Raw genomic sequence first — 14,306 nt, 5'->3', positions numbered from 1 at the left:
GGGGGAGAAGGAAATAAAACTACATTGACAATTAACTCTGATGTTGATTCTTAATTATACTCTGAGTCCAACAAGGACTTACAATTATAACTCCACAACAAATCCTCCAGTTTACTCTCTAACTTAAATGAGCACACACGAATGTTCAATCAGGGGTTGAATAATTAAATTGTAGTAGAAAAGGAAGTGGACTACTCGGGAGTTAAATAATAATGACAACAGTTGAAGAAAATAAAATTTATTATTCGGATTAAAAATTCCAAAAAATTGGGCCTGTATAAAACTAAAAAAGATTGACATCTTTTTTAGTTTTTACAGTGTATAGTGGTGTAAATCGTGTAATAAAAATGATCTTATATATCTCTTATATTAAAATACAGAAAATGTTTCCATCTTTTGGCACCTGTTGGCAAAATTATAGTCAGAGTTTGCAGGTGAAAAAAGAGGCCCGGGATTTCATAATTGAATAAATTTACATATACATGAAAATTTGAACAAAATTGATTGTGTTAAGTTACATATATTTAATCTAACATTTATCATATGTGTTCTTATTATAATAAATATACACCTACACTATCGTATACCTACTAAAAAATATGATATTTACTAAACATAAGAATATAAAAATATAACTAAATCAAATAACACATCAGTAATTCTAAGAAAATATATATACACACCAAATGATATATATATATCTTTTTTTGTTCAAAAATTAATTTAAAAAAATGTATTTAATTTGTATAATAATTAGATACTTTTTGATATCATTACTAAATTAATCCAAATAATAATTTTTAATAAGATGTTCTTCTTAAAATGATCGTTGTGAGACAGTCAGGGTCTTTTACCGTTGGACCGTTTAACAGTGATTACTAATAGTGTTGTGTCAATCCTTATTTCAAGGATCCAAGGGTCCAAGTTGTATAGGACTGGTCCTTAAGACTGTCGATTCTTCGGGTAGTCAGTACTACAACGGATTAGAACAAGAAGAAATAAAGTTGAGGACGTCATCAAGGACCGAACTTTCATATGTTGCATATACATGTAAAGCTGATGTTGATCTATTATTTTAAGTATTCACTTTTAATGTACAATATCTTATTATTAGAATACAGTTCTGTTTTAAACCTTTATCAGAGTATTACTTTCTTTCATCCCGTCCCTTTCTTCTTGTTCCTTCCTCTCTTAAGTTCCTCAAGGTGCGTCCCGTGCTCCTGGCCCGTCATCATTTCGGCGACGAGTATACCATATTAATTATATCTATTTATCCCGGTATTGTCATATACCACAATATGCAGGACTGGACATAGACTGAGCTGGAGGGAACTGTTTAATTAATTAATTCTGAATAAGGATTGCCACAACAATAACTGCTAATGGTCAGATCTCTAGCTATTCATGTATTTCATTTTTGCAGAGAGTGAGTGATTTTTAATGGTGAATAATGTTCCGAAAAATCTTTTTTTTTCTTCTTGGCTCCTAATTTTGGTTTATTTCAATAGAGAATAAATATTACAAGCACATTTGAACATTATATCATACAACCTTTCCTCCAAAATAGAAAAAAACCCAAAATTAGTTGGTAGTAGTTAACCAATTCTTCCAACTATGGAATTATTATTCAATCATTATTGAGGACTGTTCACAACTTATAAGGAACTACTTTAATTCATAGTCCTATAAGAAGAGTTACGTCACGAGATTTCAGCACCCACTTGTGACAAATATCAAATGCCCCAAAAAGAAATTTAATACAATAAATGAATACTTAAAGAAAATTATTGAGTTTAAATACACGATTAATTATTATAAACAAATGGAATAATTTCTTTAATTTACTTTATTTCGCATACACAATCTTCGGCTTCCAAAAGTATAAGAAGCAATTCTATTTTCTTTGATAATTGCAGTTTACATTTATAAATTCTTATCATAACGTACATAGTCGCAGTGAAATATAACATTTTATGAAATTTCGGTGACACTTTTAGACCAATTAATTAATGGAACCACCAACTTAGTTATTGTGTTTAGAATTTTTTTCATTTTTTGAATTGATTGAGATAAGATTTGAATTAAGCCTCTATTTTTATAAATTCATCCAAACAGTTCTTGGCACAATAGATTAATTGGATCACATATAGTTCCTCAACCAATCTTAACTGAAGTGTATTCTTGATGGTTTTATTAGACCCAAGGATTTTGGAATGTGAAGACTTGCAACTTAAAGATTTTATCTGGTCTGAATTAAATACCGAAGAGAGACGCATTTCTAAAGACTTAAACTTTGATTCTGCGTCCCCAAATTTGGACATCCTTTCCCTTCAACTTCTTCTTTAATTCATTTATTTTTGCTTCATAGACTCCAAGTTGGATTTGTAGGTGGGATTTAATATCCTTTAGATGTTTTACCTCCGGAGAAATATTTGTAATACATAAGTATAATTATTATTTTTTAAAGATAAAGTAACTAATGCAAAACCCAATCAAAATGAAATAAGTGTAATCCCCTCAGCCCATAGCGATTCCTACCATCCACGGTACTACAAGAGAGCAGCATAGTATGGGTATTTTAACAAAATATATCGCCTTTGTAGAGTTCTTCTGCTAAAATATAGTATTAAAGTTTGAATGCTGGACTCAAACACATAAGGAAGTCAGCTATCGGCAATGCAGATAGCCTGGTGACGTAACTCTACTTATAGGGCTCTGCTTTAATTCAACCAGTCAATGTAAAGAACACTTATGAAAGGAAAAATAGTAGACACATCGACAGCTGACAACAAAATACAGAGTATATTTCTATGTTAGTGAGATAACGACGTGACATGGGTCCAAATAATATGTAATGTCGGTGTGTAAAAAAAACAAACCTAAAATTAATGTGGTCACGCTGAAAGATGGAAGAATGTTTGGAAGTAGAGCAACTTATCACTTAAGAAGTTTCATTTGATTACCTGCAAGTAGCTATGTGATGACATAAATAAACACAAATCCCTTTATATAGTGAAATAGGTAGGAATGATAAAGATGTCGATCCTCAATTCTAATGAGAGTCTAAATGGGACTTATAGCTCCACCACAAATCCTCAGTGTTATTCTTCACTTTTCACGCACTATTGATTACTTTATACTTAATGTTCTCTCTTCAAAAATAATGATAATATCTTTGAAAAACTCGCTAACCATATGGGCATTGATTTTAAAGCCATCACTGGTTGGATGTGGCGCTTCCGGAATAGATATTACATTTCGAATTCACTACAGTATGGTGAGGCTGGCAGTGCTAATAGCACCACAGTAAAACCTAATATGAATATAATAATATTAAATGAATTAATTAAGAAAGAAGACTTGTATTTAAAGCAAGTCTATAACACGGACAAACCTGCTTTGTTTTGGAGGTCGCTGTCGAAGAATACACAAGCATTTCTGAACAATGAAAAAGGCCCTCATCGGAACAAAATTTTGAGTGAAGTGGTATGAGATTCTTCTTTGTTTGCTCTGCCATCATTCACAATAGAAAACTCGAATTGGTACTCGATAGAGCACAAAACCTCCACCTATAATCAAATTGAGTTATGTATCTCGATTTGTTCCAAAGTTATGCTCGATTAGGCATATTTTACCTTGACCTCTCAAAATGTAATGACCGTTCATTTTGACTAGATATCATTTTTATACCAAGTGACCGGGTGGTCCATTGAAATCTGAAACTTACTAATTCAATAATTAATAAAGGTATTGAGTGATTGAAGTTCATTAATATTTCGGTATATTAGAGCATAAACAATTAGTTTAAAAAAAAACACACACCTGATTCTCTAGTTTACGTACAGGTCGAGAAAATAATATTTGAACGTGATCAACGAATTTACATTCCCGCATTCCAAGCAGTTGGGTGTCTCCAGGACCACTGCCTCCACCGTCAGCAAGTCCGAAATGTTGGATAGAAAGAAGGCCTCTGCCAAAAAAGCTAAAGTGGACATGAAAGATTTAAAGAAAACAGCCGAGGCTAATCCCATGAAGAGTCCATGAGGGACAAGTAAGAGATCTGGGGATTTCACACCAGAATGTCCAGAGAGATATAAAAAAAGTTTGTCAAAAGAGCCTTGTTAGGGTGTAGAGAACACTTTGACACCAGTAATGAATGAAACCCACCTTCTGTGTTCCAAGACTTTTTTGAATAAGTCTTTTGTGTTATTTGTAACTATTTTTTTGGCATTTTTGGCTCCCCTACAACCCTGATGATAACCCCCTCTACTACAGCTTTCAGATGCATGTCGAGAGGAAGGCCTGCAGTGCCCGTCATCCAAACACTGCGCCCCTCAAAGCAACTATATGCTAGCACTGGAACACAATGACGGAGGAATTCATCTGCTCTGGGTGCCAGGCCTTACACCATCACCTGGAAGCCGTCATTCCTGCTAAGGGTGGCTAAATTAATGATTAAGAGAGCTTAAACACACATCTATTGAAAGTATATATATTTTTGAAATTCTATGGTTAATTAATAAATTATATTTTGTTGAAGTTTAAAATTCAAAGTGTTCAGATTTTAATGGACCACTCGCTATAGTATTTGTATCAAGTTAGATCAAAATCGATCTGTAACTGCAGAGAAAAAATTAAATATTTGAAATTTTTGTGAATAGCTATGGATTATAGAATTTTTCCCCAAAAAATTTAATATTTAAAATTTCATTTTTAAATTTTTCTCCAAAATTTAATTTTTTTGAATAGATATGGACTTTTGAATTTTATTTCCAAAAAATTTTATATTACCAATTTAATTTTTGAATTTTTTTGTGAATAACTGTGGATTTTCGAATTTTGAAACGAAAAAAATATAATATTTTAAAATTTCATTTTTAAAATTTTTTTTTTCGAAAAAATTTAATTTTCTGTAAATAGGTGTGTATTTTAGAACTTTTTTTCAAAAAAATTCCAAAAAGCAAACCTTTAGAAAAACAATGATAAAAACGTATTTATTTCGAAAACGGAGACAGATACGGACTTTCTACATAAAATCAAAGTTGTTTAAATTTTTGAGTTAGGTTATTTTAAATTCTGATCAGACCAAATTCCTGGGCTGTGGAGGGCAAGTTTGATTTTTCGCTGGTAATTTTTTTTTTTTTTTCATAAAACAATATCGATTCCCCGTATCTCAAAGTGTTTTCTTTAGGTTTGGATTGTCGATTCGAAAACACACCAAAAATATTAAAAATCTAAAAATCAAAGTATTTTCCTAACAGAAAAGTATATTAAATTCGAATTAAAAAGGGAATTAAGAAGAGGATTAGCGAGTCAATCTTAGTATTTATCTTTAATCTTCACTATGACTGAAAAAAGAACAAGGCAGGTTAGCAATGGTAATGACAATTTTTTTTGTGAATACCTATTGTTTTGATTTTTTTTCCAAAAATTTAATATTTGAAATTTCTGTTTTTAAATTTTTTTACAAAATATTTAATTTTACAATTTTTTTCAACAAAAAATTATTTTTTTTCTGAACAAACGTGGATTTTGGATGTTTTTCCTTAAAAACTTAATATTTGAAATTTAATTCTTGAAATTTTTTTTCCAAAAAAGATAATTTTTGAATTTTTTTGTGAATATCTATGGATTTTTGAATTTTTTTGTGAATATCTATGGATTTTTGAAATTTTTTTCAAAACAAAAAAATCCAAAAACAATATAATCCCGTAGGCGCCCTTGTACTGTATGTACAATGTACATTGATCGTAGATTAGAATTGGGGACTTGAACTCGAGACTCAAAACTCGACCTGTCGACTCTTGACTTGGTTTTAGCCCATAATTTAAAAGACTTGCGACTTGACTTGGGCACAAAGCTAAGACTCGAGACTAAAGTACTCTTTAAAGTATCTTTTATAGGGGAAACTCAATTCAATAGAGATTAATATTTACTTCAAATGAACTCAAATAAAATTTTGAGGACTCGAACGGGATCCAACGAAAAAATATTCAAGGACTTGGATTTGTGAGCAAAGACTTGAGACTTGACTCGGATTTACGGTATAAAGACCTGTTCCCACCTCTTTTGAGGATAAATATTCATATTAATGAGGCAATTTGTCTCATTTTCATGCTCAAATAGACGTTTCTTGAAAATGTGTAAAGTATATCTTATTTAATGATAATTTTATAAATCGAGCGAAAATTCATTAGAATTTATGTGCTTCTCAAAAAGACGGAAGAAATAAATTAAGTGTAAGTATGACATTTAAACTAATATGAAGAGTCTGTGCTAATTTAATTGTATTAACATCTCGATTTGAAGACGTAGATTTGTGTCGTAGATTTTGATGTTGAAGTTATTAGTCATACTCAAATATGAGGCATCTATAAAATATTGAGGGCTGAGGGCGAAATTGTCATAAATTAAAAATATGAGTGTTCTTGGTTATATGTCATATAAGACTAATATTTAATTTGAATACTTAAAAGTAAGAACATTCAGACTCTTGAAATGAGTTTATCAGATCCATTTTAATGTAAAAATTGGAAAACAATATTATTCAAAATGTAAGGATGGAGTTTCAGAGCTTCATTGTGGTAAGTAAATATTTGCGTTACGATAATTTGGCTCTCACATGCAAAATGGGGCATGACTGTTATTTACTAATTTACAAAATAATACATCCATTGAAAATGAAATTATATTCAGTAGAGCGAGCAATATACCTATATGAACCAACCAGGAATAAATGAACTCCTGAGCACAGAAAGGAAATAACTCCTTAAATAATTTTAATTTGAAAGTATTTACAACTCATTATAATCATAATCATGATTGATATATTTTTGTCTTTTCTTGTCAAGCCCAAATTAATAAAAAGTTAAGTATTAAAAAAAGTAAATCATTTTTATTTAATTCCTTTATACATAAATGGTATCGGCTGAAATCACTCTGCCACTATCTCTGCCAATCTGTATGTTCCTATTTTTTCAATAGTTGCCCAATAATTCATTTTATTCTTAAATACATTGACGGAAGAACAATTAATATAATTACATTTTGCAATAATGATATGAGCACACGTTTCAATAAATATCACTATAAAAAATGTCAATCAATGGTGACATTTGATTTTATTTCTTAATAAAAATACTTACAAAACAAGTTATTTCTAAGCTAAGCTAAATCATAGAGTCATCAAAACATCATTATTTGAGTTAGCAAGTTATTATTTAGTGGAGGCTTTGTTTCTTGATTGTAACTTGCACATTATACTTATTTTAAATCTATGGTTTTGTGCCCAAAAGGAAATACATCTAAAACTGGATTTATTATGCTCAATCAAAAGTTGATATAGATATTAAAAATAATAAGAATAATTTGAGCATAAATGTATATAAAGAAGTAGATGATAATTATAGGTACCTATTAATGTACTTATAAGTATGTATTATGCTATTATATCTATTTTTTATGTATAAATATTAAACACATAAAGCAGTCACCATGGCATTTTAAATGAAGAACAGCATTTTCTCAGTATTTGGGTCTATTTAAGCTTATGTAAATAGATGGTATTTCTGGGATATTGACAGAGCGCATTGTAATTGTTGACCTATAATGAAAATGTAACAATCTAAAAATATAATAGATTTGACACAAAGTGAATCATTGATATTTCGTAGCTAAACTGAATAAGACAAAGATTGCTACAACAAAATATCCATGTAACTCATTCGTCAATATTAGAGGGGTGTGTACATGATTTTTTATTTTATTGTTATGATTATTTAATTCTTAGAGACAGAACATATAAGAATAAAGTAATAACTTATAGTGAATGTGCTCATGAAAAATGGGGAGCACCACTAAGGGTTTACTCCTCGGGAGTTATAAGTGTAAGTCATTTTATGGACTCGGAGTAGAATTGAGGATTTCCATCAGAGTAATTTCAGGTTATAAGTGTTACTATATACGGAGTGGGATTTGTATCAATTTCCTTCGCCTCACGGGTGCTTGCATGTGATTTAATGAACCGTCATGACTGCTAAGCTCCTCTCCTTCCAAACATCCTTCAAATGGTCAGGGTTACCATGTTCATTTTCTTATATTTTTACGTACGGGAAGGCCATGTTTTATTCATCAACGGTTATAAGTGTAAGACTTTGTTGGATTCAGAGTATAATTGAGGATTGACATCGGATTAAATTCAGTCTATATGTCCACGAATGGGATTTTTGTTTATTTCGTTCTTCTCACGTCTTCTTGTACCTGATCTATTAAAACGTAGTGGCAGTTAAACTGCTCATGTTCATTTTCGGTGTTTTTAATAGCAAGACCTATTTTATAAGCCCTACACGTTATTATGAGGGTTGTTTAGTGGACAATGCAAATTTATCAGGATTGTTTTCTTAATTCGTAGATTAATTATAATTCAAATTCAAAATTGAGTAAAAGCTCTGGTTCAAATTGGATTACAAAAGTATTATTGATCTACATTAGCCCTTAGATTGACACCAAGTATAAGAAAATGCTGTTGTCCATTAAAAAATATGTTGTGACTGCATTTGGAAACAGTCTAATATATGTATATGTTTATATTATTTCCGATTTCTTGTTTGAGATTGCAAATGCACGTTTCGAAGATGATTGCCAAAAAAGTACTCTCTATACATACTACCTACCTACATATTACATCAACGGATATTTAATCTCTAGGATTTGCATTATTTTAAAATGTATTCTATTTATTTATTTTTTGACACTTTTTAAAGTTGTATTTTGGTGATTGAAAATGCAGGTTTAATCAAGGAAAAGAGAAGAAGAAATGCATGGAATTTTTTCTTAAATTCCTATATGAAAAAGGAGATATTTTGCATTAAATAAACTAATACTTATATTTGTACATGGGTTTTATCTCATTTCTAGATAAGTAGACTCATACTAATTTATTTTACCATTCCATAATCTAATTTAGAGTATTTTATAGCTTTTAAACATAACATTTTGTAAGATGAAATTAGTTCGATCTTCCATAACACATTTACAAATTTATTTTGTCGATTCATTTGTTGTATTAAGGACACAAAGACTTTGTTATTAGTTAAGTTCAAAGGCAAATGACCTTAGCAAATATGTGATACGTTGTCACAAAAAAATTCTATAATAAAAATCAAGAAAAGAGAAATGTCTAATTAATTTTCTTTGACCAGGCTCCTCTGCCTAAAATGCAACACTTTTTGAAAATTACAAAAATTGTTATATTTCGAAAAATACTATCAAATTTGGAAAATTTAGTTCATAAATACAAGCAAGAAATCCCTTATTTACATTATCAATCAATATAGCTGCATTTGGCCTTAATGACCAGTTCCAGCCTGGTGCAGAACTTTGCACATCTCTAGGTTGGCTCAACCAGTGATGTTTGTGGCCTTGAGTTAGTCCTTTGTTGTGTATTGCATTCCCAAAAGCTTCCTCCTGAGAGGACCAAAAATACCAAAGTGGGAGGCCAAGAGTCTTGCTTCTCAAGCTTGTTGAGAAGGATTTTGCACAGAGTCACACGCCTTATTCGATCCAAAGGCTTCAAACACTGACGAGAGTTCTCTTTTAGGCGTTAAGGTTTAAGTCTTTGCTTTACCAAGCAATGCATGGTCGTCTGTTTGCTTTCAAATTCACGAGCAAGGGACGGTCACCTGGTCTCTTCTGCCTTCAATGGTGCCTTTTACACCACAACCAATTCTTTTGGCTTCTTTGGTATTGATCCGAACCTTATGAAAGCTTTTGATGTACCTCTTGCAGTCACCTGGTATACAATAGAACGGTTGTACAGCCTAGCAATATAGAGATCTCTGATTGTGATTTTCTGCAAGCGGATAGTTCCAGAAGTGCAGCTTTGCATTGTTCCATGTTTTTGGCTATGACACTCTTATTTCACGGTTGATTTTGCTTTCTTTTTGAATACAGTATCCTTGAAAAATTATTCCGAATGAGGTAATAGGGTTAAACCTCGAAATATAACAAATAGGACAAGGTATACCATTCAAAAAATTGTTGCATTTTAGACGGAGGGGCTTATATACTAAGGGTTCTCAAAAGTTTTTCAATGTTTGCCAAAATGAGATTAAGAGATCATCTTGCATGCTACAAAAAAAAAAAAAATTGTCTTCAAATTACTATTGAATATAACTTTATTTAGATAGTAAATAATACATAAGAATTATCTAAAATTTTGTGTTAAAGATACATTTGAAGTAATATAATTATAAATTATACTATAATTTGTTTTTCTTCAAAATGAAAAAAAAAAAAAAAAAGATTATATTCTTTTGTTTCAATAGGATATTTAATGAAACTTTTGAAATTCAACAACATAACTTTAAAACTCAAACTTCTGAAATTCAGCAACATATAGGTAATAAAAAATGGAATAAATAATGGAAACATCCGAATCCCTTTACAAATAGAGAATATTGTTAAAAATAGTCGAAAAACGCCATTTGGAGACTGATACTTTATAAATATAATATTTTCATTAATATACAACAGAAGATCGAAAAACCTAAAAATAGAACGCCCTAGTACACATTAAAATAAAAATTTAGAAGAAATTGACCTTTTGTGACCTTTGACCTTTTGTATGACCTTAAAGCTGTACTTCATCAATATTAAATTGTTATATAACTATTGCTTTAAGCATAAAAAGGCTTTAATGGTCACGAAATTTCAGATTTTCTTCTTATTACTTTGAAAATAGATTAAAAAATAAACATTCATGTGTGAAAAAGTAATTTTTGGGGCAGGAATTTTTTTTTACCGGAATTATGAATTTTTTCCCCCCACAGTGCTTAAAAGATGCTCTTGCATCCCAAAAGTTATTAAAAAACTTTATTATCTCAACAAAAAAATATGCATAAAATATTAACTAAATAAAAAAAAAAAAATATATATATATAAATAACACATACATCATTTTCAAATCAATTCCCGTCAACATGGAAATAAATAAATGATAACAAACCACTAAAATCCATAAAATATGAATATTTAATAGTGAAAGCATAATTGTATTTAGACTAAGAAGTAGCTCGTTTCTTCAAGCTTTTATAAAAAGTTTTAGTATCTTCCGCAATGTCCAAAAATGTATCGATGTGTTCAATGGATGATATCTAATAATATCAGAGGCCCAGTTTCCAGAAACTTCATTTGCCTTAGGAATCCTCAATTTGAACGCTCCATGTCTTGTAACCACTAATATTAATTCACCCTTAATTTTAATTGGTACGAAAATAAAATATATATGATGAAAATCATTTAATGGAAAATCAAATTTTATTAATACATATTTTAACTCTAATTTCCTTATGAATTCTGAGCATTCCTTTTAAAGTTTGCATCCAAACTGACTGTGAAAATCTTCATTATCTGATCTAAGTATGATATTTATTTTATCTAAGAGAAAATAGACTTGCATGCTTAAATAAATACAAAAATAGGATCAAAGAAAGGAATATTGAAATCGGACTTTGAATCAATTTTAATACATAATGATTTTTCAAAATTTTAGTGCTCTTTTTGGCCAAAAAATCGTTCAAAAATCCCAAGTCTAGTAATCTATTTTGAACTTTTTCCTTGTTATCACAGAGTAGGAGAAGATATTGGTTAACAATTTTTATTATTCTAGAAAAATCTTAAAGGATGGAGCAGAAAAAAAATGTGTGTTCAAAAACAAGTTTCAACTATATGACACATCTCTGTAATATTAAAAATTAAATAAAGATTCAATACCCCTATCAAGAAATAATGAACTCAAAAATTGTAATCCACAATAAGGTTACTTTGTCTTAATGGAATGTAATTTTGTAAATAGGCATATAAAGTATCGAATAATATTAGAAGGAATGATCCAAACACATCAAGTCTCCTCTAAATAATATTTCAATTAAATACAAAATAAATTATATGTAGTTTAAATGTCATATATAATTTCATTTATTTATTTATTACTTTCGACATAACATATTATGTGTGTTCCAACTTTTGAAGTCCAAAAAAACATTTAAAAAAAATACGTTGCTCAAAATAAACAGATTTGTAATTTCATTAAGAACTATTGTTAAATGGAAAAACAAAATAAAAAATACCCCAAAAACATTATCATTTAAAGCTATATTTGAAGGATGTGTTCAATGGGATTAGAAGAGTCTTTTTCCTTCAACTTTCAAAGTGAAGTCTTACTTCCCACAGCAAAGATTTGATTCAATAAATACTAATAGGATTAAACAGGTTGGAAAATATACAGCAATTAAATACTCATTTATAATGATGTATTCCTCAATGAGTGGGCAGATTGATTCTATAAATGTATTGCATGAAGATCCCTAATATCTTACTATCTTTGACTATAGCTGTTGTACTCGAATCCAGACTTATCTCATTTTGACGTATTTTAACAGACCATAATCACCCAGGGCCAAAGAGGACTTGGGTATCGAATATTAAGTTCATACTATGGTCTGTCAAGAGTTTTTAATTTTTTTCTAGGATTGGGGTACGTGTGTGTGTGTATTTATTTACATACGTAGTACGTACGTATTAACCATATACAGGGTATATATTCAACGCAATCCGGCGCTTTTGATCTATCTAATTAAAATTAATATAAAATTGTGATTTCTTAAGAATTAAAAAAAAAAAAAAAAAAAAAATACAACGAACAAAAACAACAACGAGAAGACGATACAATGATTGAGAGTATATCTCGCTCAATGTAGCCTCTGTTGGTCTCTATAACAGCCTCAATTCGGATCCTGAACCGTTGGGCCCTAAACATTAGAGTTTGATCTAAATTCCAAGAAGATGGTGTCGATTAGGGACTTCTTGTATGTTTGATGACCTCTGATGACCTTTGCTTCAATATAACTTGAAAAAGAATTGTCTACCGGATTCAGGCAGGGGGTGCTAGGAGACCAATGAGGCTCCACCAGGGCCTTCCTCAACTCCTCAACCCTTCTCCAGTTAATCAAGGCCATCTTTGAGACCTCAGTATTCCTAATATTCAGATTGTTGTTCACCAAAAATATCACAACAGTGCAGGGGTATTCTGTCTTAGAAATGTAATAGGCTTGAAATCTTAAGTTGTTGACTTCGTGGTGGTGCTTTGGCTACTTAGTGAAACGTTTGTATGTATATTTTACCAGACAAAAAACCATTCAACAATTTCATCATCATAGATGCCGGAAAAATCCGGAAATATGAAGCGCCAGATTTCGTTGTTACACCCTTGAGGGTCCTGAAGACTGGACTCTAGCCCTCTTGCAAACTCCACCTATGATATTAATGGTGAGTCATCCATAGTCACTCACTCCAATCAGGAGCCTTGTCTTTGAATATAGGTAGCTACTATGTATATACCTATTAACAATACCTAAGTAATAATTTGAAGAATGTGTTTTGATCTAAGTATATACAACATAATTATTATTGACCCATAGACTATAATAATTGGGTATGCATATACAAAACGTTAATGAACGAGTCATCATCATTCAAGCACTAAACAAAGCAAAAAAAATAAAAAAAAAGAGTTAGAAATGAGCAATTATATTCAAATTACAATTAATACAATTTAACAAAAAACAAAAAAAACAATTGAGATTTAATGATGTAAATCTGTTACCTGAGACTTGGCATTGAATTAATTTATATGAATGAAACTTGTTTACAGGTCCACTTACTTACATAATATCTAATACATACATTATAAAGCAGTCTCTAGGATCATGATGATGGACAATGACACCAAATATCCTTCCAAAGGATGTACGATGACTAAAGATGCTTTTTTTTTTAAGAAGTCGACAGTAAAGGTGGACAAATATGATATGTCTGAATTAAGACCCTCCTTAATCTCAGCTGCCTGTTTTATGATGTTTATGAATTACTGCTATAAAGAGGAGAAATTTCTTTATTTAAAGTAGCATTGGTGCGGGAAAATATGACAATTACATTTAAATTCACAAATATCAATTTTATTATGCATTTGTAAAATAATTTACTCCAAAGATAGGCGATAATTCTTCTATTAGAGAAAGATGTTTACACACCAACGACTTATTAAATAATTAACAAAAAAGAAGAAAGATCACACTCAACAACCGTTTTTCCTTTTTTAATCGGTAAACTTAGTTTTTTTTTACCCAGATCCATTCTTTAAGTCGATGACACAATAAAAGCCACTTTTGTTCTCCTCTTATTTTTTTATTTCATTCTTTTGTGTGATTGCCGGGGGCTTAATTGAAATGTAGGAGAGACGGGGGAAG

At 30.4% G+C, this 14,306-nt stretch overlaps 1 long non-coding RNA gene across 1 annotated transcript; it reads right to left on the bottom strand.

Annotated features, from left to right (window-relative positions):
- Window positions 1-222: 222 nt before the first annotated feature.
- Window positions 223-1,371, bottom strand: LOC139906305 (uncharacterized). Its single transcript, XR_011781735.1, has 2 exons — window positions 1,152-1,371; window positions 223-1,086 (listed from the first exon to the last, which is right to left on the bottom strand). It is a non-coding gene; the product is annotated as an uncharacterized lncRNA (long non-coding RNA).
- Between the last annotated feature and the right edge of the window lie 12,935 nt (window positions 1,372-14,306).

Source organism: Lepeophtheirus salmonis, chromosome 9 (genome assembly GCF_016086655.4).
Source record: "Lepeophtheirus salmonis chromosome 9, UVic_Lsal_1.4, whole genome shotgun sequence".
Classification (NCBI taxonomy): Eukaryota; Metazoa; Arthropoda; class Copepoda; order Siphonostomatoida; family Caligidae; genus Lepeophtheirus; species Lepeophtheirus salmonis.
Note: the sequence above shows the minus strand (reverse complement) of the source record. Positions and strands in the feature narration are given on the sequence as shown.